This window comes from Anoplophora glabripennis, unplaced genomic scaffold (assembly GCF_000390285.2).
Source record: "Anoplophora glabripennis isolate ALB-LARVAE unplaced genomic scaffold, Agla_2.0 scaffold477, whole genome shotgun sequence".
Lineage (NCBI taxonomy): Eukaryota > Metazoa > Arthropoda > Insecta > Coleoptera > Cerambycidae > Anoplophora > Anoplophora glabripennis.
The window spans coordinates 83,741-108,302 of NW_019416565.1; the positions used below are offsets into that span (position 1 = coordinate 83,741).

Consider the following 24,562-nt stretch of genomic DNA (forward strand, 5'->3'; position numbering starts at 1 on the left):
TCGAGTAATGACAACTATGATGCACTGTTGTTTTCAGAGTGCCCCAGAGATAATAGTTGCAAGTTGTTAAGTCTGGTGAACGTGCAGGCCAGTGAACAGGATCATTATCCCCTCTACCTATCCATCGACGAGGGAATCTTTGATTCAGATATTGCCGGATATTTACAGTGAAATGTGGTGGACCACCGTCATGCATAAACCACATGTTAGCTTTGAGTAATAACGAGACATCTTCCATTAACTCGAGGTTTTGCAAAAATTCTAAATAAAATTCCGCATTCAATCTATTGGGTAGAATAACAGGGCTAATAATAATGCTATCCCAAACAAGATCAAACTGAAATTACAGTCAACCTACAAAATCAGAGCCTACTAGCACTTTGTTAAGTATTGTATAAGGGTGGCAAGATAATATAAACATTTAAAAAATATTTTTTTGTACCCAAACCGCTCATTTAATCAAAATCTCTACAAGAGGTAAAACGAAGTAATTTTCGATAGGTATAGGTGAATTAGCCTAAATCAGCCTATTTTAAGTCCACGAATATGTGGTCTTCCGTTGTGCACCCTGTATATTTGTAATAGTACTATTACACCACTAGAAATATGGCACAAAAGCTGAAGACCGGTTTAGTAATACCTAAAACACCCTGTATGCATATATAATCGTAAACTTTCTAGGATAATGTTAGCAAATGAAGTTTTCTTTAAAATGTAAAAGTTCATTGAAATGTTTTTTTAAATTGGCCTTACGGTGTTGGAAGTTAAGAAGCATTATCGAGATAAAAGTTATAAAGAGAAGCAATTAGCTAAAATATAAGTTTTAATGAATCTAATTGTTCCTACAAATTTGTTTGTATCTTGAACCGTAAGCTTTGGCTTATACCCTGGTAACCAACTCTTCATCAGCATCACCCATAATTTTAATTGCGCAGTAGCAAAACCCTAGAAATGTCCCCTAAATCATGATATAAATGGATCCGTGACTTCTTTAGGTCACTCCAGAGAGGGACTCGAAAGACAATGCAAATATTACCCCGATAAAAAGAATATTTTAGTAATAGTTAGCAAAATGGGTTGTAATTAGTGCGAGCATGCCTAAATATAATTTTTTAATGAAATAACAGTCATTAGTCGCAAGAAAGCAATATAAAACTAATTTAAATTCTAAAAATAAACGTGAATCAGATTTTAAAACTAATATGCAATCCCTCCTGTCTTTCGCCACCAGGTGGTACTCAATTATATTTTTTATGACTTAAAAAGCAGCATTAAGTGAATAGTGCAAAAAATTATTTTCAAACCGTTTCTTCATTTCTTATTTACCATCGCGCTATGGAATTATTCTAATTTGCAGTTATACAGGGTGAGTCAGTTTTTTGTAGTAGGATTTTAACAGTTGATAGAGAATAATTTTTTAATAAGAAAAGTTCCTATAAACGTAGGTCTTAGAACGCTTCGTTTGTGAGATATAGGGTGTTGAAAACAAACTTTTTTAAAGAATTTTTCTTAATATCACTAAAAGACCAACATATATTGAACTGAAATTTGGTATTAATACCACATTAGTTATGGTGAATAAAACAAAGATATCTGTTATCCATTTCACACACCAGTGACGTGCCTGAGGTGGGTTACTGATCCCTTTAAAAAAACAATTCGTACGCCCGTGGATTTTTCTGGAAAATAACATCATTTCTAAATTTTTTAATCAATTCTAAACAAAACAGCTCTCAATTTTTTATAAAATGAACGGTTTTTGGTTAAATTCATTTGGCATGAAACTGTTCCAACGATATTGGTACCTAATACATTTGTGAATTAATAAGAAAAATATAATGTGCACTGAAAATAAAAAAAAAACGATAGAATGAATAATAACAGTTGATAGAGAATCATTTTTTAATAAGAAAAGTTCCTATAAACATAGGTCTTAAAACGCTTCGTTTGTGAGATATAGGGTGTAGAAAACAAACATTTTTAAGAATTTTTCTTAATATCTCTAAAAGACCAACAGATATTAAACTGAAATTTGGCATGAAAAAACAAACACAGAACTTAAAAAAGAACTAATTGACACACACGTTTGCGTTCTTTTGTCAACGTTATCACATTTAATCGTTTTTGTTGATTTTCAGGGTATCATATTTTTCTTATTATAAATATATTACCAATATCGTTGGAACAGTTTCATGCCAAATTAATTTAACCAAAAACCGTTTATTTTATAAAAAATTGAAACAGAGCTGTTTTGTTCAGAATTGATTAAAAAATTTAGAAATGATGTTATTTTCCAGAAAAATCCACGGGCGTACGAATTGTTTTTTTAAAGGGATCAGTAACCCACCTCAGGCACGTCACTGGTGTGTGAAATGGATAACAAATATCTTTGTTTTATTCACCATAACTAATGTGGTATTAATACCAAATTTCAGTTCAATATATGTTGGTCTTTTAGAGATATTAAGAAAAATTCTTTAAAAAAGTTTGTTTTCAACACCCTATATCTCACAAACGAAGCGTTCTAAGACCTACGTTCATAAGAACTTTTCTTATTAAAAAATGATTCTCTATCAACTGTTAAAATCCTACTACAAAAAACTGACTCACCCTGTATGTCTCCAAACTCAACAGAAATAATCTTACCACAGGTAGATTGCAAATTGTAAATGTATGAAGTCCTTTACCACTGCAACCAATTGTAGGTCTAATTGTGGGCATTTATAATCTCAGAATTCTTCATCTAACTTTAGTCTTCACAACTTTGACAGTAACCTATGATCTTCCCTTTCTTCTGACAAAACGAATCAGATGTTTTATGAGTTAGCAATCCTACTTTTATCCTTACTGATCTGCATCTACAAAAACTGTTTTGCTTGTCTCTGTCTTTGTTCCTTATCTTGCATCAATTTTGATATGGAGTAACATAACTAGGAATGCCCCGAAAGGATTGAGGCTCATGTAAAACTGTAGGTGCACTTAAAATGGCTGTCTCGTCAATCTTCTGTCCCAGTTTCCCTGAAGTCCTGGTCACGTCATTTTAACTTCCCAACCTTACCAAAGCACCCAAATCACTCTATAATCAGTCTAGATTTGATTTATTTGAGTCGATTGCTTGACTGTTGGAGCAAATAACAGTTGCTGGTTCCTCCCTATTAACATCATTACGTAATATCACATTACTTCTGCTTAAAAGACTGTGGCATGTGCTCCTGGGCCAAAGGACACTTGACCATTTCTCTTAACGTTCATTTTTCGGTCTAAAAAGTATTTAACCTATCATCCTAATTATATTGTATCGCGGAATAACATATGTCTATACAACCCTGAATACACTCCTGTTATTTACGTCATAACCTAAAGAAACCGCCTTAGATATAAAGTATAACACAATATTTTGCGGCGCTTAATAGTCGCTGACGATAAAGTTCGAGGTTTAATTAAAATGAGATAACTGAAGTGAATTTAAGATATTTTACATGGCCATCGCGTTCCAATTAAAGAGAAGTTACAGCTTGCATTATTTCAACTTGTTAATCCTCGCCTTCCCCATTGCTTCTAATTAAACACCATTTTAATATGGCGTCATGGTCCATTCCAGTCCCTGTTGGGTGTTTGTTATGCCGATGCAATGCTTGCAACGGAGTGCCAGAGGAATCCTGTACCTTTTGTGACACCAACTCGCCTCTGGTATGGTTGTATATTGTTGGTGATTAATTGTAAACTCACATACTAGATTAGTTTACTTTGTCTTGTTATATTATTAAGGTCAAACTAAACTAACATGATCTTTCTAAAGGAGACAAGCGACATCTCAATGGAAATAAGTTGTTAAAGAAATTGTCTGTAAATTTAACTTTATTGTAGTTGTCCCATTCTATAATTTGTTATAAAATTAAATTAAACTCATTCAAGTGATTCTGCAATATTAATAAAAGTTGTAATTTTGTTGTAACGCTCTTTGAATACAATTTTAACAAAAATATAATGTTTTATTCCTTATAATCTAAATCATTTCGGTGTGCTTTTCCTAAAAAATTAATGCAGAAGTTAAAGAATTGTATGGAACAATGAATGAAAGACTTGTTAGGAATGAACATATCGATAAGGTTTGTTAAGTGCAAGGTTGAAGGAAACATGGAATATCGTTCTAATTTAAATTTTCTAAATAGCATTAAAGTTATTTTGAGAATATGCTCCAAAAGTTTTTTCCTCTACTGTCTATAAACCAAAAAGATTTCCAAAATTTTCTTGTAAATATGAATTAGTACCAGAAAGATCCAAAATGTTTTAACAATAAATTCACAAGTAAAGTATCGTACAAAAACAATGTTAGTTAAGTTTATTTAAAATCGCTATCTACTTCAGTGGTTGCAATTTCATCATTAAAGTGATAGAATAAAGAGCGACAAGTTAATTTATTACACTTATAAACTAAAATTGTCGACTAATGAATTCTTTTTTATTTGATATTTCAAATTAACTTTCTAAATTTTCACAGTTCACAGCTTCAAAAAAAAAAATATTATATTAAAATATAATTTATCAATATTTCTGATATTATGTTTGTGAAAAAGTAGGTGTTTTTTCCACATTCTTCGTCTAATATCGAATAAATATGTTCTGGTTTTCTACCTAATCAACTTAATTAAGATAGGAAAGGAAATAAATTAAAAGGAGAGAACTGAGATGTTAGAGTTAATTTTTAAATAATTAACAAAATGTTTCGCTTAAATTATACTGACCTACCGAAATATACTTGATTGACATTGGTTTTAAATACTATTTTTGATTAATCATTACTCAAAAATTACATCAACATTGCCCTTACACTCTAAACAACATTAGCAAAACTTGAAAATAGTTTCTATAAAATCAACAAAATATAGGGAGGAGTAAGTAGGAAACAGAAATATTTGTGTAAATCGTAAATTATTTACTTGTAGATATAAAACAGCTCGGAATAATGTTTACTCGTAAATCTTCCTCAAGGATATAAGCTAGGTAAGATATTGTTTATATGACAATCTAATTCAGGGAACAGGGAAGTCAAAGAGACATGATAATGAGGCATTAGCATATTTAACTCCATTTTCTTGGCAAATGTGTAATTTTCATTTAATTTAACTTCATACGTTATCACGGAACAATACACGTACCAACACTGAGCGCTCTAAATCAGTCAATCTCAATTTGCGTAGATAGATATGACTATACACGAAAACTATAAGTTTCTTATTGGCTGTGATATTGTTATAACATTTATACGCTTCCTTGAGGCAAGTTTATTTAAAATTAATTCTTCTTATGGTTCTTCATGGAATACTGATTTCATCGACCTTACAGTTTCTTTTTATAATTTTCATTTCTACATCTAAGTAAGTAAACAACATTAATTTTGCAAACTCAGGAACTGCCTGAATATTTTATTGTTTTTTGCAAATGAAAAACTAATAATATGATGCTAAAATATTAACATCCTAGTCTTATTTTCGTTTTTTTTTTCTACAAAAAATCAAATTTTATTTTACATTTTTTTATTTTGAACCACTGAGTTTAATAACATTTCGAAGTATATTAAAAATTTTATATTTTTAACATTCCAAGTTATTTTTAGAAACTAAAGCTTAATTCAAAAACGGTTTGTCTTTTAAAAATGTTACTTTACCATTCTGACGTATGTATTATAGAAATATTTAGACCTAATTGATATTTTCGCACAACACTCTTCCTGCTTGTAACATCAAACATTCAATTTCAGACTTTAACAAACATGTTAAAACGCATCTGAGGTTCAAAATGAATAAATTGGGAATGAAAAGTGAACAGCCTACTGGGATCTTCGTGTAACTCTTTATTTTCTGTATATGTTTTTATTTTGTGTTGGTAAAATGTACAGCTGTTTCTTATCTTCACGTTGGTAAAAAACGAAACAAATCTTTTAGTTACATAAAATATCTTATTAGAAGTGTATTTTAATTTGAACGTTTGTTTCACAGAAAGTTGAATAAGATATGAAAAGCTTTGAATTTATGTTTATGCTTTAATTTTTTATCAAACAGCATTTGTGTATTCACCATTTTTGACATGAAATAAATTTTTAGGTATCCATAAAATAATGATATTTGATTAGATATAAAAGTGAATAGCTTTAAAAAAAATGAGATATTACTGTATTTTAAAGGTATTAAGGTAATTATTTGATAGACTTTTAGAAAAAAATTTTTTGAATGACGTTGTATCTTTAAAATAAAGCAAATATCCGAGAACTAATTATAAGTATATATTTTTTAAACAGTAACATACTGATTTATTTTCGAATATATCTTATCCACAAAAAGATTCCGATAGCCTCCTGGTTGTTAAAAACACATTTCTGGTGTTAAGCAAACAATACATTGTGTTTGCTGCAAGGCTTTTATTCTCTCTTTATCTCTTTGCGTTGCATTTCATGTATTAACAAATAAAAAATAAACAAAATCTTTCAATTTCATCACTTTCATAAACAGATATTATTTGTAGTTGTATTCCCACACAGGGATCATTTAATGATTTCATTAAATCATCAGATCATTAAAAATGCGATACACTTTAAAGAGACATTCCTGAAAGTTTAAGTTTTTTTTCAGTTGAAAATATAAAAAATTTAATTTTTAGGAGTATTTCGGCAATAAAATTGAAATGAAAATTTTGGTGGTTTATTAAAACGAGGAGGGTCATTAAGCGCGGTTTTTAGCCCAATTGGAAAAATTTTAAAAATGCATGATTTTTATAGCTTGGGGCCCGACAAACAAATGAGCTTATATAACTTTTGATGTAATTTCTCCTACGTGGCCATCAATACATTTCTTTTACATTGTTAAGGATTTTTGCAAAAGCGGAATGTCCCAGATCATCAAGACACCTTTTACAATCTGCCATCTTACTGCTTTTGATACCACCCATAATAGGGTCCGTTCATCAGTAAGGTTATTCGAACTTTCGGAGCAAACATTAACTACTAATTTCCCAGTTTCTCTATAACAAGGCCGCCAAACCCTCTACAAAAATTTTAGTGCCTCTTTCTGAAATTCTACTGAGCTAATTACGAAACGCACATATCCTCCTCATCCTCTCTTCTAAATAATCTACCATCTCTAACTTCATCTTCTCTTTCTATTCTTTTTTCGTTTTCATTGTCTTTATATTCCTTTTATTCAACATTCCTATTAGGTCAACAATTTTTGGGTTTTGCTTTTGCACCAAACACCCAATCTTCTTCCATGGTATGTAACAGAATTTGAATGCCATCGGTACACTCTGTATCTTCTGCTTCTCCAACAAGATTTCTCGAAGGCGCGACAATATGTGACATTTGTGTGCCTGGTTTATACACTATTTCATACGTAAACTCTAGTTATTTTAGCCACCACTTTCCTATCCTTGGAACTACATGTTTTTTACTGCGCAAAGCATTACAATCGGTAACGACTACAAATGTTCGGCCTATCAAATAAGAGCGTAGCTTTTCCATGGACCAAATAACACACACCGTTTCCAGTTCGTTTGAATGGTATTTATTTTCTTCTTCTGTGGTCTGTCTGCTTATGTACATAACTGGTTGCGTTCTCTCATCACTTCCTCTCTGTAGTAGGATGCCTCCTAGGCCTACTTTACTTGCGTCAATGTGAAGTTCTGTGTAGGCCTTTGGTACAATGCTAGGATATTTTCGTCCATAAGTTCGCATTTAAATGTCTCAAAGGTTTGTTCTTGTTTCCATTTGAACTCGCTATTTTTACACAACAGCCTACTTAATGGTTTATCTAAATATTACTGCAAAATTGTTCACAAATCTTTTAAAGTATCCCGTAAGTCCGAAAGATTGTAGAACAACTGTCTGTTTGTGGCACTGGGAAGTCTGCGATACACTTCACCTGGTTTTCCGGTTTTACTCCTTCAGATGAGAATTCGAATCCCAATCAGCCTAGTCTCTCGAATAGGAAATAGCACTTCTTTAATTTAAGTTTTAGGTTAGCATTCCCGAAAATCTGTAATATCTGTCTAAAATTATCTAGTCCTTGTCTAGTCTATAGTTACGCCTGTCAATAATATATCATCCATAAATGCCATGTCTAAGAAAAACGCAAGGGACCGAGTTTATGGAAAAACGTAAGGGAAAAATCACTGGGCCATTCTAAACTGGTAGCAACAGGTAGTTCATCTTCTTAGTTATCTTGTTCAAACCCCGATATTATATGCACATACGTTCACTCCCGTCTTTCTTCTTCACTTTTAATATTGGACTTGAATAAGGCGATGTTGAATCCACTACTACTATACCTGCTCGTAATGTGCTTCTGCTCAGTATACATCCCTAGGGCCAAACAAACAATATTCGGTTGATATTGGGCTAAACGAATCACGTTCAACTATTAGGACAGGCAAGAATGTCAGAAAATTCAAACTAAAGCTTAGAGAAACACAATCCAGGGCTTGGACAGGCAAGCTCAACTTGAATAACGGACTAGTAGCGTGTAATTAAACCATGGCCAGGAAAACTCAAACTGAATCTTTGACAGGCAACCTAAATCTGAACCTTGGACAGGGGAACTCTCAAACAAAAGTTCATGCTGCCAAAACCAGGTATACCCAAGCTAAAGCTTGGACAGGGAAACTAAAACTGAAGCTCAGACATGGAAGCTCAAACTCTAGCAGAAGCTCTAGCTGGTAAAACAAAGCTGAAGCTCCGTCAAGCAAACGAAAACTAAAACTCGGAAATGGAAACTAAACTCGTTCAGTTTGGTTCACCGCATTTCGGCTTTTGCTCTTTTCTATTTTCTCAACGGCATTTCATTAGAATGGTAGGTTACTGCTCCTTTTGGAGAGCTTTTTACTCACCATCTTCTTCTTCTGAAGTTTCTTCATTTTCTCCTTCATCTTCTCCACAAGACTCTCTTTCAGTGTAAATCGATGCGTCTAATAAGTAGTTATACTATGTAGAATTTTCACGATGCTGCGCGTAAAGATTCATTTTTGTGACATCATTGCTTGTCATAATAGTTGGATATAGATAGAAGAAGGTGGGTTGGATCCGTTGGGCCCAAAACAAGTGAATATTGCTTGTCTGGCTCTAAGGAGTAATTTTTGTGCCATTATTATCTGTCATAGTAGTTGGATGTAGGTCGGTTATTGGGGTCGAAATCATTCCATGTACTCTTTTGCAATTTTACACCTTATGTTTTGTAATAACTATATATTTAGATTAATTATTACTTATTTGGCAGCAATTGAAAACATAATACTGACATAGGTACCTTAAAATTAAATTTTTAAACTTTGATAATGCGTAGATTGAAACCGAGTAACATTTTAATTAAGAAATGTTAATCTTAAATATTTTTATATCAAGCAGAAATCACTCTTTAAGTTAAATCCTATTTTGTAGCACCCTATACCTAGTTACTGATTTAATAATGCAAGCACTGTTTTTTCTTAATTTTTTGTTTGCATTCTCAAGTATGAAAATGTCGTTCAGGATTTATCCAATTAAATTGTAAACATCCGTGTGTTTTCTTAATGCCCGAGATCTAAACCATTTTTCCGCTGCTTGCCACAAGTCACTTGGATATATTCTGCAGCAAAAAATGACGGAGAAGGTACAATAGAAATTACCCGGGTTTTGTACTGTATAAAATGCAATTTACATGCTCCCCAGGAGAATGACTGTTCCGTCTTAGAGCCTCCGCAGCCTTCGTTGAGGGGATAATGATACAAGAAAAGTCTAAGTGACAGGGAGTTATTAATGTGTTTTGGTAATAAGGGTGAACTCTAGCACCAACTCTCGACGCGGCCCCGCCGCTCCTTTCCGTCGGACAAATGGGGCTGCCACTTAAAACTTTCTGCCAAATATTAACCCATACTGAAGTGCTCAGTTTGAACATTAATATTGAATCAAGGCGTTCGTTCCAAATCTCGCGCAGAATTTAGCAGGGGAGCGCATTTTTTAGATGCCTTAAAAAGTTACCGAATTAGAAACGTTTATGCCGATTCTAATTATGTATTCAGCAAGTCGTATCTTCCGGTCTGTAAGTGATATAGTCCTGGTTGTTCCTTCCCTTTACGTTACTGGAATTCGTATTTGGTTGACAAATACGGAAATATAAGTAAACAGTGTGTACTGTTATCAGTCAACATACGGGATGATAATTTTAAAAGTGGAGGAAATACGAAATTTATTCAAAAACGTATCTGTGGTACGAAGAGGGAAGGGAATTTAAATGGACAAAAGTTTTAAGTTTTAAACAAGCAAGTAAGTAAGCACATAAAAATAGCTCAGGTGACTCAGTGGTTTAGTAGCAAAAATGGTACCAGTGAATGTAGAGCCAAAAATTAGAAGATTGAAGTAAAAATACCTTATATGAAAGTTGTACCCCTGAGGCGATAGGGGATTGAAATTCGCATTTTAATTTTTTTCTTTAACATGGGGAATGCTAGAGACACGAAACTTGGTATGAGCATCCTACTAATAAAGAGACAACTTTTCAATATTTTTTCGATCATTGGCGTATTTTATAAAGAAGTGAAACAGTCAACCCCATTTATATGAATTATTTATATTTATTGGAAAGACTGATTTATTGCGCAACTTTTTGACCTCTTTTAATTTTTCGATAAAACCGATAGTTTTCTAGTAAAAAAATTAGATGCGTTATCGTTCACTAAAGGGGTAATTGCGAGAATTTGTAAAAATAAAGTAGGCGGATGTCATAACAAATAAATTGTTATTTATCATATTAATAAATTGACACTCTGTCAATAAACTGGTAATTTAATAATAATATTAAGAATAATTTGCTATTAATTAATGAAAAATGTTTGATAACTTATGACTTTGGGACATGTATTAGGTAAAGTTATTTATCTGAAATAAAATTTAAAACAAACTAAAAACAAGAAATGCAAAATTAAATTAAAAGAATATCCTCGAAATAATTTCCATTTTGCTGCAAGCATTACCTAATACGTCTGTTGAAGTTATAACGCACTCGCACAAACAGTTCTTGGTTATTGCGAAGGTCATCTGCTGCCTGAAATATTCTTAAGCATAGTTCTTCTAAGGAGGCAACAGGAGTGGCATAAACAATATTTTTATGTGTCTCCACAAAAAGAAATCTATAGGCGTTAGGTCAGGTGAATGTGCAGGCCAACAAACAGGGGCATCACGACCACGACCAATCCAGCGATTCGGATAATTTAAATTTAACCATTCTCTAACGGCAAGTGTACTATGTGCAGGCGCTCCATCGTATATATACCACATCACCTGACGTGTAGCGAGGGGTACATCCTCAAGTAATGTTGGAAGATTTTCGTTCAAAAATCTAAGATACTCGGCCGCTCCAAACCTGTGTGGAAGAATAAAAGGACCTACTAGAGCAGCGATCGGCAACTGGCGGACCGCGGAAGGTAAAAACAGGACCGCCAAAATTTTTTTGAAAATATAATTACTCAAATTATTTAAAGACATATTTTTCTGTAGATAATAATACGTTTAAGCCACTCTTAGCATTTTTTAATTATCAGTAGATTAGCAGAAAAATTGGCTCAAGACCGCAAATGTAATTTCTTCCATTAATTTTTTAATACAAATATGCTTATCTATTGTACTTATTTCATTATATTTTGTGAGTGCAAATTAAAATAAAAAATTAGTAAAATTAGTAAGGAATATGAGCATTTTCTTTTCTTCCGACCATTAATGAACATTATGAAGGTTTACTGCACCTACTCTAGGAAAACTTGCTTCTTCGGGGAAATTAGGAAATTTAAGTCATGCCGGGAAATATTAATGTACCGTTGACAAAAATCCACGCGGTTAGGTAAATCAGGGTCATTCATTCATTCAATTATTGCACAGGTTGATGGTGAAAAGGGTAAAGGGCATAAAAGATTTTCATGAGCTACATTCAACACAAGACTGTGAGGAACTTGCAGTTGCTTGGACATCTGTCTTGTGCTTGTACTACAGTCTTGTTCTAGATGTTCCAGTATAGCTTCCTCAGTTTCAACAGTTCCGACATTACGCCTTATTTCGACACCCTCACAATTGAGCTGAATTTTACCAGTTTCGCGAAGCCTTCTTTCTACCGAAGCCAATGTTTGTCTATGAGCAATGGATTCAAAAAACACTTGGAGCATGTCGCCATATTCGTCACTGGTATAAATATTGTTTGCCATAATTATTGTGATAATAAATTAATTATTAGTTGTCAATTTATTAATATGATAAAGAACAATTTATTTGTTATGACATCCGCCTGCTTTATTTTTACAAATTTTCGCAATCACCCCTTTAGCGAACAATGGCGCATCTAATTTTTTTTACTAGAAAACTATCGGTTTTATCGAAAAATTACAAGAGGTAAAAAATTTGCAATAAGTCTTCAGTCTTCTCAATAAATATTTTTAAATAAATAATTTGCTTCATATAAAAAATTTCTAATAAAATATTGCAATGGGGTTGACTGTTTCACTCCTTTATAAAATACGCCAATGATCGAACAAATATTGAAAAGTTGTCTCTTTACTAATACGATGCTCATACCAAGTTTCGTATCTCTAGCATTCCTCATGTTAAAGAAAAAAATTAAAATGTGAATTTCAATCCCCTCCTTTAAGAGGGTATATCGCCTCAGGGGTGCAACTTTCATATAAGGTATTTTTAATTCAATCCTCCTATTTTTGGTCTACATTCACTGATACCATTGTTGCTACTTCATTTAAAAACACCCTGTTTTTCTATCAAAACTAGATATAGATATTAATTTATTAAAATTCTATTGAAGTGCAAGTAAAAGCACAGTCAGTAAAAAAAAATCATAGAAACAATTTAGTACGTGAAGTTTTACAAATTATTCAATGAAAAAAATAGGTTAGATCAGTTCAATCCAACGTTAGTTTGTGTTTGTAGATCAAAGAAAATTTACTAATTTTGTAATAGATACAATAAAAACTATATTAACCAAAATTTACAGGATTTTGATTTTTATTAAGAAAAATGTATAAGCAGTTATTTGAGTAGAACGTGTTTAAGTGTTAGTGACAATTTATGAAATCTATGATTTTTTGGAACAACGACGCAACGTATATTTTTGTATGAAACTGCGTAAAACCGGAAACTTACAACTTTTGAAACAAGTTTAAGGAATTGATGCTCTAGGTCGTACGCAATGTTAAGAATGGTTTCCACGATTTGAAAGTGGTCATCAGTCAATTGAAGATTATTCTCATCCAGGAAGGTCTTCGACTTCAACCGATCTCTCCCACATTCAGAAAGTCAATGATCTGATGCGTGCAAATCGCCGATTGACTGTCAGAGAAATTTCAGAAGAGGTTATAGCATCTTAATTGTGTTGTGTTGACTGAAAAATTTAACATGCTTTGAGTTGCAGCAAGATTTGTTCCTCATTTGATGCCCAACCAAAAGAAAGAAATTCGTATGGACGTTTGTCGACAACTCTCTGAACAATCCAATGACGATGAAACATTCAATCAAACGAACATAACGGGAGACGAAAGCTGGGTTTACGGCTACGACATTGAGACAATAGTTCAATCATCAAAAATAATTGGCAAAGGATTTCCACGCCCCAAAAAAGCACGTCAGTCTCGATGCAGTATCAAAGTGATGCTCACTGTTTTTTTCGACTTTAATGGAATTTGGTATAACCATAGCCGCTAAAGAAATCAACAGCATATCTGTATGCTGAGTTAAGGGACACGAGCGGTGCAATGAGAATAAAGAAGCTGACAAGCTAGCCAGGAGTCTATCGGGCCTCAATATTTTTGGACCCCGTCCCTCCAGTGGTGCTTCTGCTGTCAGCACTCGCTGAAATTATCAAGGAGAACACCCACAAAAAATTTATGAAACGGTGGGATGAAACAAATAGCGGTCTTTCGCTAAGGAGATCTTAGAATACGCTAGCAAGGATACAGCCAAAAAATACCTGCCCATGTCTAGGTCAAATCTTCGCCTGGTGACGGGTATTCAAACTGGACATTGTTGGTTAAGCAAGCACCTTTACAACATAAGGAAATGTAGGGGCTGTGAACAGGAAGACGAGACAGTACTACAGGTGCTATGCGAATGCACTGCCGTCTCATCAACAATAGAATCCATGTTGGGAGAGCGTTGGTCTTCTATGGCCTATATTAGAGAGATCCCCCAGAGTAACGTCACCACCTTTTTCTCTGTAATAGGTTGGTTAACGGCTCAGGTGAATTGATCTCCTAATGGATGGAAGTACAAGGGGCCCAATGGGGCCTAAGTGCTGTAGAATTCCATAAATCTAGAATGGAATTTGCATTTTGAATTCTTGCCTGAGGGCGAAACACTGAACCATGTATACTATCAAAACTGCAACTCATGATACCTTGCATCATGACAATACATCCGTACACTCAGCTTGTTAATTCGTCAGTTTTCTGCCAAAAGGACGCCATTGAGGCTATTGATGACATCAAAGCAAATTCGTCACAGACGAAAGTTCATTTCAAAAATGTGTGAATAGGGGAAGATGGTACTTTAAAGAAGACAAGAACCAATAATGTATAATAAAGTTTATAATAATAATAAAGTTTAAGAAAATAAAGTTCCGTTATTTTGTGAAGAGGCCTCGTATATTAGTACCTGTATGTCAAGTAGATGTTTATTATATATACATACTCGTGGTTAGGTTAAGTTCCATGTTTGTGTAAGTGCTGCAGAACGCTTCCCGCGTGTCACATCTGGGCCTTAAAAGATCAAGAATAAGTTTTGCTTAAGTGATGTTATTAGGGCATAAAGTAAAATGTAAACAGTGTCTTTCGTCGTGCGGGGTCGTGAAATAGTTTTACATGTTTATGCTGAGGATTGTGTCGTCCCGGAATTCGCATTGTCGTTCCCGTGACAAAGGGCCCCCAACTTACAAGCCTTCGGCTTACGACGTGAGCCAGCTATATATCTTTGTAGAATGTTTACCCCGAACGAAGGCACAGCGTCTCTTTCTCACAATCAGGAGTGATTTGCAGGGCACCACTTCCAATTACTGACGAACTTTGTCCAGGACCGTCCTCTCAACTATAACGCGACTGACGTTTTTAAGAATTCCACAAAACAATTATGATTTAACTAAGAAATGTCTTGGGGCAATTTTCGTCATTTGCGATATTTCCCAGTAAACTCATTCCATTACGCTTATTTTTATGCGTAATGAATCAGTGGAAATAACTTTATACCTACTCGTATGTGAAATATTACTTTTAACAATTCTAGTATTCTACTGAAATTTGTGTAGTTAATTATTTCTATTCATGAAACATTTGTAGACTATTTTCATATCGATTCGGACATTTAATATTGCATCAAGGTAAATGTCTAAAAATAGATTTTATAATCAATAAATATTCAGTTAATATCTATAAAAATTTATTTAGTTGTAACATGTTTGAAACCTTATAGTTTTTTTTTTCATAAGACGTTATCTGTAAATGCAAAAAAGTAATATTCTAAATAACAAAATAGAAGTGCAAATTTGAAAAAAATATATATTTTTATTAAATTATTATGACCGCACAGAATGCCGGGTGGACCATTTTGGTGATACATATTTTGGGATCTCGGAAACTAGAAAAGACAGAGCTTAAGTGAAGAAATTTTTAGATACTTTTTAAGATTTCCTTGAACTCTGTAAAAAAGTTCTTACAGCAACTTTTAAAAAATTTCACTGTGAAGTAAAATTTTTATTTTATCATTTCGGCTCCGAGAAGTCATTACCAATTTTCATTTTTTTATGGTCGCTCCTTTGAATTTTACGCTGCACGAAAATAGTTTTCAGTACTGTTCTGATCATAACTGTAAAAAAATCAAGAACATGTTGAAATACATAAATGTTATTTATTATTATAGTGGTGCAACATCATATCATTGTTGTAAAGTTGCTATAAGGTTGTTTTAACAGAAAATAAAATCTTAAAAATAAAAAAATTATAGCTATTTCCGAAAATGCAACATCTGTCTTCTACGACTCTCGAATTGTTAATAATATGGTCCAAAACTTTCTTTATTTAGCTGTTTTTCTATATCTTTCACAAACACAATATTAAAGACAATATCAGCATTTAGAGCATTTTACTCATTTTTGATTATATTTATACTAAAACTGAGTAGGTACTTTCACTCAAATATAGGTACTCCTTAAATAAATTCTTCACGTAAACTCGTACCTATTTGGTGCATTGTACCTAAATTAGAGTAAATGTTCTCATTACTGAGTGAGTTTAAATGTATATTAATTTCGAGTATCTGAATGGCGCCGTGAAGATGGCACCACTTACATATTGTTTCTGTAATCTCGACCACAGTTGATAGAGGCCTATTAGATGCTCCAGAAAAACGTGATCGCTAGGAGAACAAGCCTTAGTCGGCGGTAGCGGGTCTCAGCTGACGGGTCTAAGCCAGGACAGGAGGAGGCCCCGCGAAGGGAATTAATTTCAACACTGTATATCCTAATTAATTATTTATGAGTGATTTAGTTTTGTACTCAATATTTAGTTAATTAAAAGCCAAGTCTGAGTAAAAAATTACTCAATAGTAGTTAAATTTAAATCAATTAGAGAAAAATTCAACCCTAAATTGGTTTTATATACTCAGAATAGAGTCAAAAGTCGCTCAATTGATAGTTAGCATTTCTGATGCAATAATTTCACTCAGTTGTACTCATAATAATGGAGTGAAAATTTCACTTAGCCGGGTGTGGACAGAAATTGATACATTATTGAGTAAAATTGAGTGAAATTTGAGTGAAATTTTTTACAGTGTACTTTATAGGTAATACGAGTAACATTACCATATACAAGTAAATGTAGATCTAACCAAAGAATGTATGAAACATGAAAACAAAAGACATTACGAAACATCTTCACTCTCAAGATCACTAACAATTAAACAAATAACTCTGATATATTGTAATTATTGAATAAGAATAAACAAAATAAACAATATATTAAATATAGAGACAGTAGGTGATGGAAACAAAAGTAGGTCTATAATAATAAATTATAATGAAAGTCAAAATTCGAGAGACATTGTACCTTGATTAACCAGTGACAATATGACTCAAATCATTGCCACCTTAGGAGTGGTTATGTCCTGGTATATCTTGTGCATTGAAAAAATAAGCTTAAAAATAATTGTATTAAATACAGGGTGTCCCGAAATTCATGCAACAAAATTTGGTCACAGATTCTTAGGACAAATTTTGGGGAACCGTATTTTTTATTTTTGCCAAGTGGCCCCCTCTTTCGGAGTTACAGCCCCCTGAAGTCCACCCCTAAGAATAATCTTTGTTTTATATCTCAGAACCCTGTTGTACGAGAATCACTAAAGTTGGTACACTGGGGTTTTATGACATGTGGAATCTGATGGTGCAACGTTTTTTGGCGGGGAACTCCCTTAAGACAATTTTTCGTGGGCCCCCTTGTCTTTGGAGCCAAGAAAATTTCTTAAAAATTATCAGTCCACTAGAAAGCCATTAAATTTAGAAACTTTTTGTCTCTTTATACTTTTTTCATAAAAGGCAATGTCTTCGAGAAAAATGTCAAAATGTGATCGAATGCATATCGTGTTTCGCCATTTTCCTAAAAAATATTGCGTTTTACGAAACAAATATCAAGAGACAAAAAAGTTTCTAAATTCAATGGCTTTCTAGCTAACTAATAATTAAAAAAAAAATTAAAGCGATCAAATTTTTTTGGTTCCAAAGGCCCACGAAAAAGTGTCTTAAAAGGGTTTCTCGTACAACATGGTTTTGAGATATAAAAAAAACTTCTTAGGGGCAGATTTCAAGTGGCTGTGACTCCGAAAGGGGGGGCCAGTTGGCAAAAAGAAAAAATACGGGTCCCCTAAATTTGTCTTAAAAATCTATGACCAAATTTTGTTGCATGAATTTCGGGACACCCTGTAGAACAGGGATATATAAAACACCAAAGATAGGTCCATAATAATAAAGCGTATGGAAGACAAAGGCAATCTTACTAAAATCATGGAATAGCGGCATTAGCAAACAGATAATTCGAATATTCCTTCGGAACGTAGTATGCACTAAATTGATAACAATAAATGATAGGAGTAGAGGCATTTCTACCCAAAACATTTCAGTTAAAATTCGATTACATTAAAAAGTTCTGGAATAAATATATAATTGCGATTTCAAATATTTCACTAAATATATATTTAAAGTCAATTCCTACTTACTTTTTCCTTACTTACTACGAAATGTTTTAAATTACTCAAAATAAGTAAGAACTTTTTGCATTTATTACTTTTTAAATATATATTAAAAAGAGACAAACATATTCCCTGTATACGAAGGTATCATAGACATTTATTTGTTTTGCAATAAAGAATGCTATCTCAAAAAAATCTTTTATAGTAAAATTTTAAGTGCACCCCTGGTTCTATCCACTCTTGGGGCCCATTCTAACGGCCCCTACCTTCTCTCACTCATTCTCCGACTCGAATTGCTTTCAGACGAAAAAGAATTTCAGACAATTTTGTCGCCTTTAATTGGACTTGTTTAATTGCATTCGGCCAAATGTTCTGTCATAAATCACCATAAAGTTATTTTAAATTCATTGTCCTAACCGACGGATTGCGAAAATTAAGAAACATCGCTTTGCTTTTTCTGTTCATCGGGATTTCCTTGAAATTATTTTTCTTTTTCCGCCACAACGAGTATCCGAATAGAATAAATCTAACGTATTTATAAAACTGAATGCAAATAATTTTAAAATAATCGTATTCGATTACCTTTTTCCAAATATTGCTGAATGAAGAAAATCAAATGGCTGGATAAAGCTTAGGTTTAGTGAGATTTTCCATGTATCTCCTCATTGATGCTTATATTTTCTTTGGACGTTAATCTAACCATAAACTTTTAAAAGTAAGCCATATCTTGCCTTCTTCTCACCAATAATTGATTTCATCTAATCCTTGTCGGTAGAATGATTGCAAGTCCAACAGTTCCCAAAATTAATTTGCTTTATTTTTTTAGGAGTGTTTAGAAATTGTATTTCTTCTTCCTCTTCCTTGTCCCGACCATGTCTTGTCTTTAATTTTTAAGATTTAATTTTGTAGATAAATAGTTTATTCCATTCATCAAAGTATCCCAATTTTGTGTTGTTTTTTTTTCTATACCAAGCCATAATGAATGGAGCATAAGTCAAGTGTGAATTACCACAAAATATTAAGGTTCAATCGTTAGTGAACAAGTTAATATTAAGGAATATGTAGAAAATCATAATTTGTATTTTGGTATTTTGCCTTAACTTGTAGTTTTTGAGATCTAACATGGAAATGATCAAAGTTTATTAGGGATAACAAACAATATTTTAATATAATTTCAGGACAACACCAATTGTGCTGTATTTAATATAACTCTTATTATTTTTTTCTTTAAGTGCTTAACAATGTCAACTCTAAACCTGACACAAGTATCTCGAATTAAACGTAGGAGTATCTACTTAATTTGCTATACAAAACATAAATTCAGTACCACACATCGTGACAAAAAGTTAAATGTAAACGCACTTCAGTCAAGTTAAATGAATGAAATTAATACAGTGACCTACATATAACTGTATCTCGAATCTTATAAGATATAAATAATACGGTGTAGGCTTACTGACCCTTGTCTGTACCACATAATAAACCTCATGTCAAACTTTAATCATTTAATCAACCCTATGTCCAACTTTAAACATTCAGTTACCAAGCTACCTTAAAATTTAACGAATCTTAGAACATTCCGTTGAATTTTGTAGACGTATATACAGGCAGTAAAAAATATGATACGCTAGACTTGATTTTTTATACTGCTTTGATGTTAAATATGTTATTCTGAAAATGGTATAATATTTTAGTGTCACTGAAATGTAAGATAAGAAATGTTAGTTATACATTATGCAGAGCCTTCATAAATATTTACAAGCCGCGTAACCGCTGAGCTTAAGCAATAATGCATGATTGGCACAGGTAGCGAAAATTCTCTAAATCTTAGTGTCACCAATATTGATGATTCGTTTACAGTGAACAATGACAAACCCGTTGAGTCTACGCTCGAGATATACGATCGCTGATTCGTTGAACAAACTCTCGCGGAAAAATTACACCAATCTCGGACGATAAAACAGAATATTGTGTTTTAATGTAATCTTGATCTTACTGTTTTAATTTTACTGAAATTCCAAAGAAAATTACTTGTCACGTGGCTTGTAATCATTTATGTAGTCTCTGTATATAATTATATGCACCGCTTTGTGGCGCTCTTGTATTTTTTTCAGAACCATACCCATGTTTTGATGCCATTGAAAAGAACTAAGACTATAACTTTTTCCAATTTAACGTTTTTTCATTCTTTTTTTGTTTTCCTGCTTTGCTTTGACATACGAAAAACGGATGGGGTTAGACAAATCATACTTTTTTGTTCAAAGTGAAAGTATCTTAGAAGATGAATCTTTTTATGACAATTTACAAACACCGCTCTATAAAAATATTTGTAAATTTGTTATTTCATTGATTCTCCTAAAATAATTTTGTATAACAATACATATTATAATAAAAAAAAATTCCAACTCCTCGGTTTTTCGGTTATCAAATATGAACATTTCATATAATTGATTGAACAATTAATATCTCGAAAACACAATGTATAAAAAAGGCAAATTAGGAAAAACTAACGGTCTTTCTAGCGGTGTCAATATAAGGTTACATATCTGAGAACATATACTTGAACACATCAAATGGTGGAAATACGTAACTATTTATTTTTTTTTTATCCTGTAATTGAGTAATTATCTTTAGTTATATTCAAGTAAACGCATTGCCCCAGTTATATCCATCGTCTTGTACTATTCACAATTAACGATTGTAATTGTTATACCCAATGTTTTTTTTCTGCCCTAAAGTGAAAAGTCTATGGAAGTCACGCTCACGCTCTATAAAAAAAACTATTCAATAGCAATTGGCATAACCGCAAATTGCTATTGAATATCACATTTTGTCACAAAATTTGACCAGTAGCTTTGCGAGTTGTAGCCTTTTTTCTGTGGGAGCCGTCTGGCAATGCCTCCTTAAGTAGTCGCAGAACATTATGGTCCTGTGAGGAGGTCAGTCAGTGTGCGCAACTGATTGCTGCCTAATGATGATAGTTCCTCAGTCGTCTTTCTTGATCGTTGTTTAATGAAAGACTTTGACAAATTGTTTCAGTATCTACATATTATGCTAGTAGGTAACCGTCGAAATTGTAAATTCTTTCAGAGAGGCTTGACTGTTTATAAAAATATTGATCTACCTATAAGTTGATTGATAAGTTTTCATATTGTTTTCTCAGATACCAGCCCCAATGCCCTGCTCCTTCTTTCACCCGTTTGCGTACCATTGCTAGCTCAACTCTCAAAGTTTATGTTGATAGTCAATAATAGATTAATTGAATGCAATACTCATTCAATTTTTAACTCTTTTGTGGTCATAATCTGCATGAATGTATTTTAGGTGTATACCTATAACAGCCTGACAAAACATATATTGCACTCTCCCATTATCTTCAAGTGAAGAGATGGCAAGGTTAGTAGTGGTTCCATAGCTACTGTAGGTGTAATTTTTATTAGTTGCGTTATCGCCAAACAAGCCTCGTTGTCCTTCACACCAAAGATGCCTATGGGTCTATCGTCTATGCCCAGTACATCATTTTGAGCTTTAATTCCCATGTGTGCTCTCTGTTCTATATGATTCTGTTAAGCTGCTAGTTCCAAGTAAGTCATGAGTTGAAGTCCATAGATCCACGATGCTAAATTAATACTGAAATATGTTGCCTTGATCTTGCGACCGTATATTTTACAGTCTAAGAAATATCGACTACATAGCTCCCTCTGTATCATATGGCTCCATCTGAATAACTTCATTTATTCAATAAGTGGTATCATATAGCTTGAATGTTTTGTGATATAAACCCTAAAATTATTCCTGGATATTTTACTTCTCCTGACAGATTTAGCTGTTTAGCTCGAAGGTCTACAGAAGGGACTAATGTTTAGTTCTTCTTAGTTTATGTTATGACAATATTCAGGACAGGACCTTTAGCATTTATTCTCTTGTTACATTATTTAATGTACTCTGAACAGAAATGACTAATCTGCATATCACTCTAGAATATGCAGATTAGTCATTTCTGTTGTTATTTTCCTTGTTTTTTACAATTCGCATATTGTTCTCTTACATCTTCTAGTTGTAGCCACTTGAATAATTTGAACCTGAACATCTGTTTAGGACGTGCGCCAGAAAAAAAGCAAATAAAACTAAAAATTGGCACGTTTTTATCAACCATATATTTAAAAATATGAACTTTAAAATTAGGTATATGCAATACGGCAGAAGGTACTGCATATTCTATCAACTTTTCTGAGAATTCGTGATCATTTTTGTTTTCTTTCTGGTATGCTTAAGTTCCTCACACAACTGAATTTTTATGTTCAGAATAAATTTCAATTTACAACTCGACATCTCCATATTCATTTTAAGCAGTGTTATGAACTAGCGTACGAGTTTCAAACTACACATTGTGTGGATTAACTTGCCACAATGAAGCCCTAGTCTGGAGAGCATCGCACTTTGAAAAATATAATATTTAGTTATGTAATAAGTTTCCTTTTATATGGAATATTATAGGGTGAACAAAGGGAATTGACCGAAAGTTAACTGTGATTTTTTTAATTTGATTAGACTTGATAACAAAAACACAGGAGTTTTTAAGTTATGAAAGACTTATAGAATAGAAGAATAACCTTATAATTATAAGCAATTCTGTATTTACGTAACTATTTTATGCAATTCGGTTTGAGCTTTAGCTTAACCACAAATGATGCCTACTTTCTTGCGACATCAGAATAATGGGGTGTATGGTCATTTGCATTAGATAGATGAGATGCAGTGAGATCGATTGGAGATTTTAGTTCATTAATATATTTATCTTTTGATATTGGACTCAAAATCCATTTAATTATTAACTGATTACTATTATGATACTAACATTATTATCTATCTCTATAATTATACTGACGAATTTAACTAATGATATTGTGGGAAACTATTATTATCACTCTGTGAGCTGCGTGCTTTGTTCAGTATTGGATTACACCCTCAATATCTAGTTATGGCCAAAGTCATTCATCACTCAGCAACATCATCAGACAAAGTTCGACTTCAAACTTATTAGTGCTCATCGGCATGTCATAAGTGACAGTAGCAGTGATATTTAAGATGTGTTTACTTTGTAGGTTATATCTCACACACATTCGTATACTAACATAGTCGCAGTCACAACTTTTCCGCTATATTTGTTACACTACAATCGGTGTCTTCACTATATTAAATAAAATATGTGGATAATTTAAATTGAGTATAAAAATAATAGAATACAATTTTTAATTAAACTGAAACATGAAACGCACAACTAATAAATAAAGTCAGTTATTTACACTTGTCATAATTTTAAAATGGCAACATTTAGCATAGCAAAAGTCATATTTGCTTAAAAAATATAGGTTAAATACAGCAAAGAATTATAGAGTGAAACACTGAATAAATTTTCTTATAGTAATCTTTTATCATGAAGTGTAGTTTAAGGGCTTTATCAAATGGTCAAAAAATTAACAAAAGATACTTGTTAGTTTCTGAGATATTGCACAAATATGTATACAAGGTGTTAAATAAACTTATGTCAAATATTTTTGCTACATGTCCGTTATGTCAAAATGAGGTAAAGACACGGATTTCTGACTTACCTTCACATTGCAAGGAGCCACCTTTTGAGAACTGCTGATTTTCATACAATATGTTTGATGTGCCCACCATTTGCTTGCACACAAGCTTCAGCGCGACGTATCGAATTCGCTGGTACGCGTTCCAACATTGCCACATCCTCTCGAATCGTATTACAAACTTCGGCAATACGATGTCGCAGTTGGTTGATGTCACGAACTTCCGTGGAATACGCAACACTTTTCACATATTCCCATCTAACTAGGCTGCCGCGGCCTATCCAGCGATCGGGAAAAGTAATGTTTAGAAAGTCGAGCACTCCGAACAAAGTGAGCGGGGACTGCTATTTCGTGTGGATTTTCTGCGAAATATTTACTTGCTGTGCAATATTTCTGCTCCTACGATGCGGATCTTCGTCGACGAGATCTGAAATCATCTCCTCGACATTTAAAATTCTTAGTGGTAGCCCTGGGCCACCGTCGCGACCTCAACGTGGTTCTACATCACCGGTGTCTAAAATTCTTTGCGCTTCAGCAACAAATGTTCGCAAGCTCTGTGGGCATTATCGTTTGGTTCGCAAAAAATTATGAGCATGTAATATTCGCGATTGCTAAATAAATGCAGCATTTTGAAAAGAAAACTTGGAATCACTACAACAATGTATTACAAACTGACTTTCGAATACAGTCCGGTTTCATAAGAAACCTACAAACTCGTAAAAAGTGTTAC

At 33.1% G+C, this 24,562-nt stretch overlaps 1 protein-coding gene across 1 annotated transcript in view; it reads left to right on the forward strand.

The window, feature by feature from the left end:
- LOC108910546 (RNA-binding protein Musashi homolog Rbp6-like) overlaps positions 1-24,562 on the forward strand; it is a 138,338-nt gene that overhangs the window by 46,896 nt on the left and 66,880 nt on the right. The window lies entirely within an intron of this gene.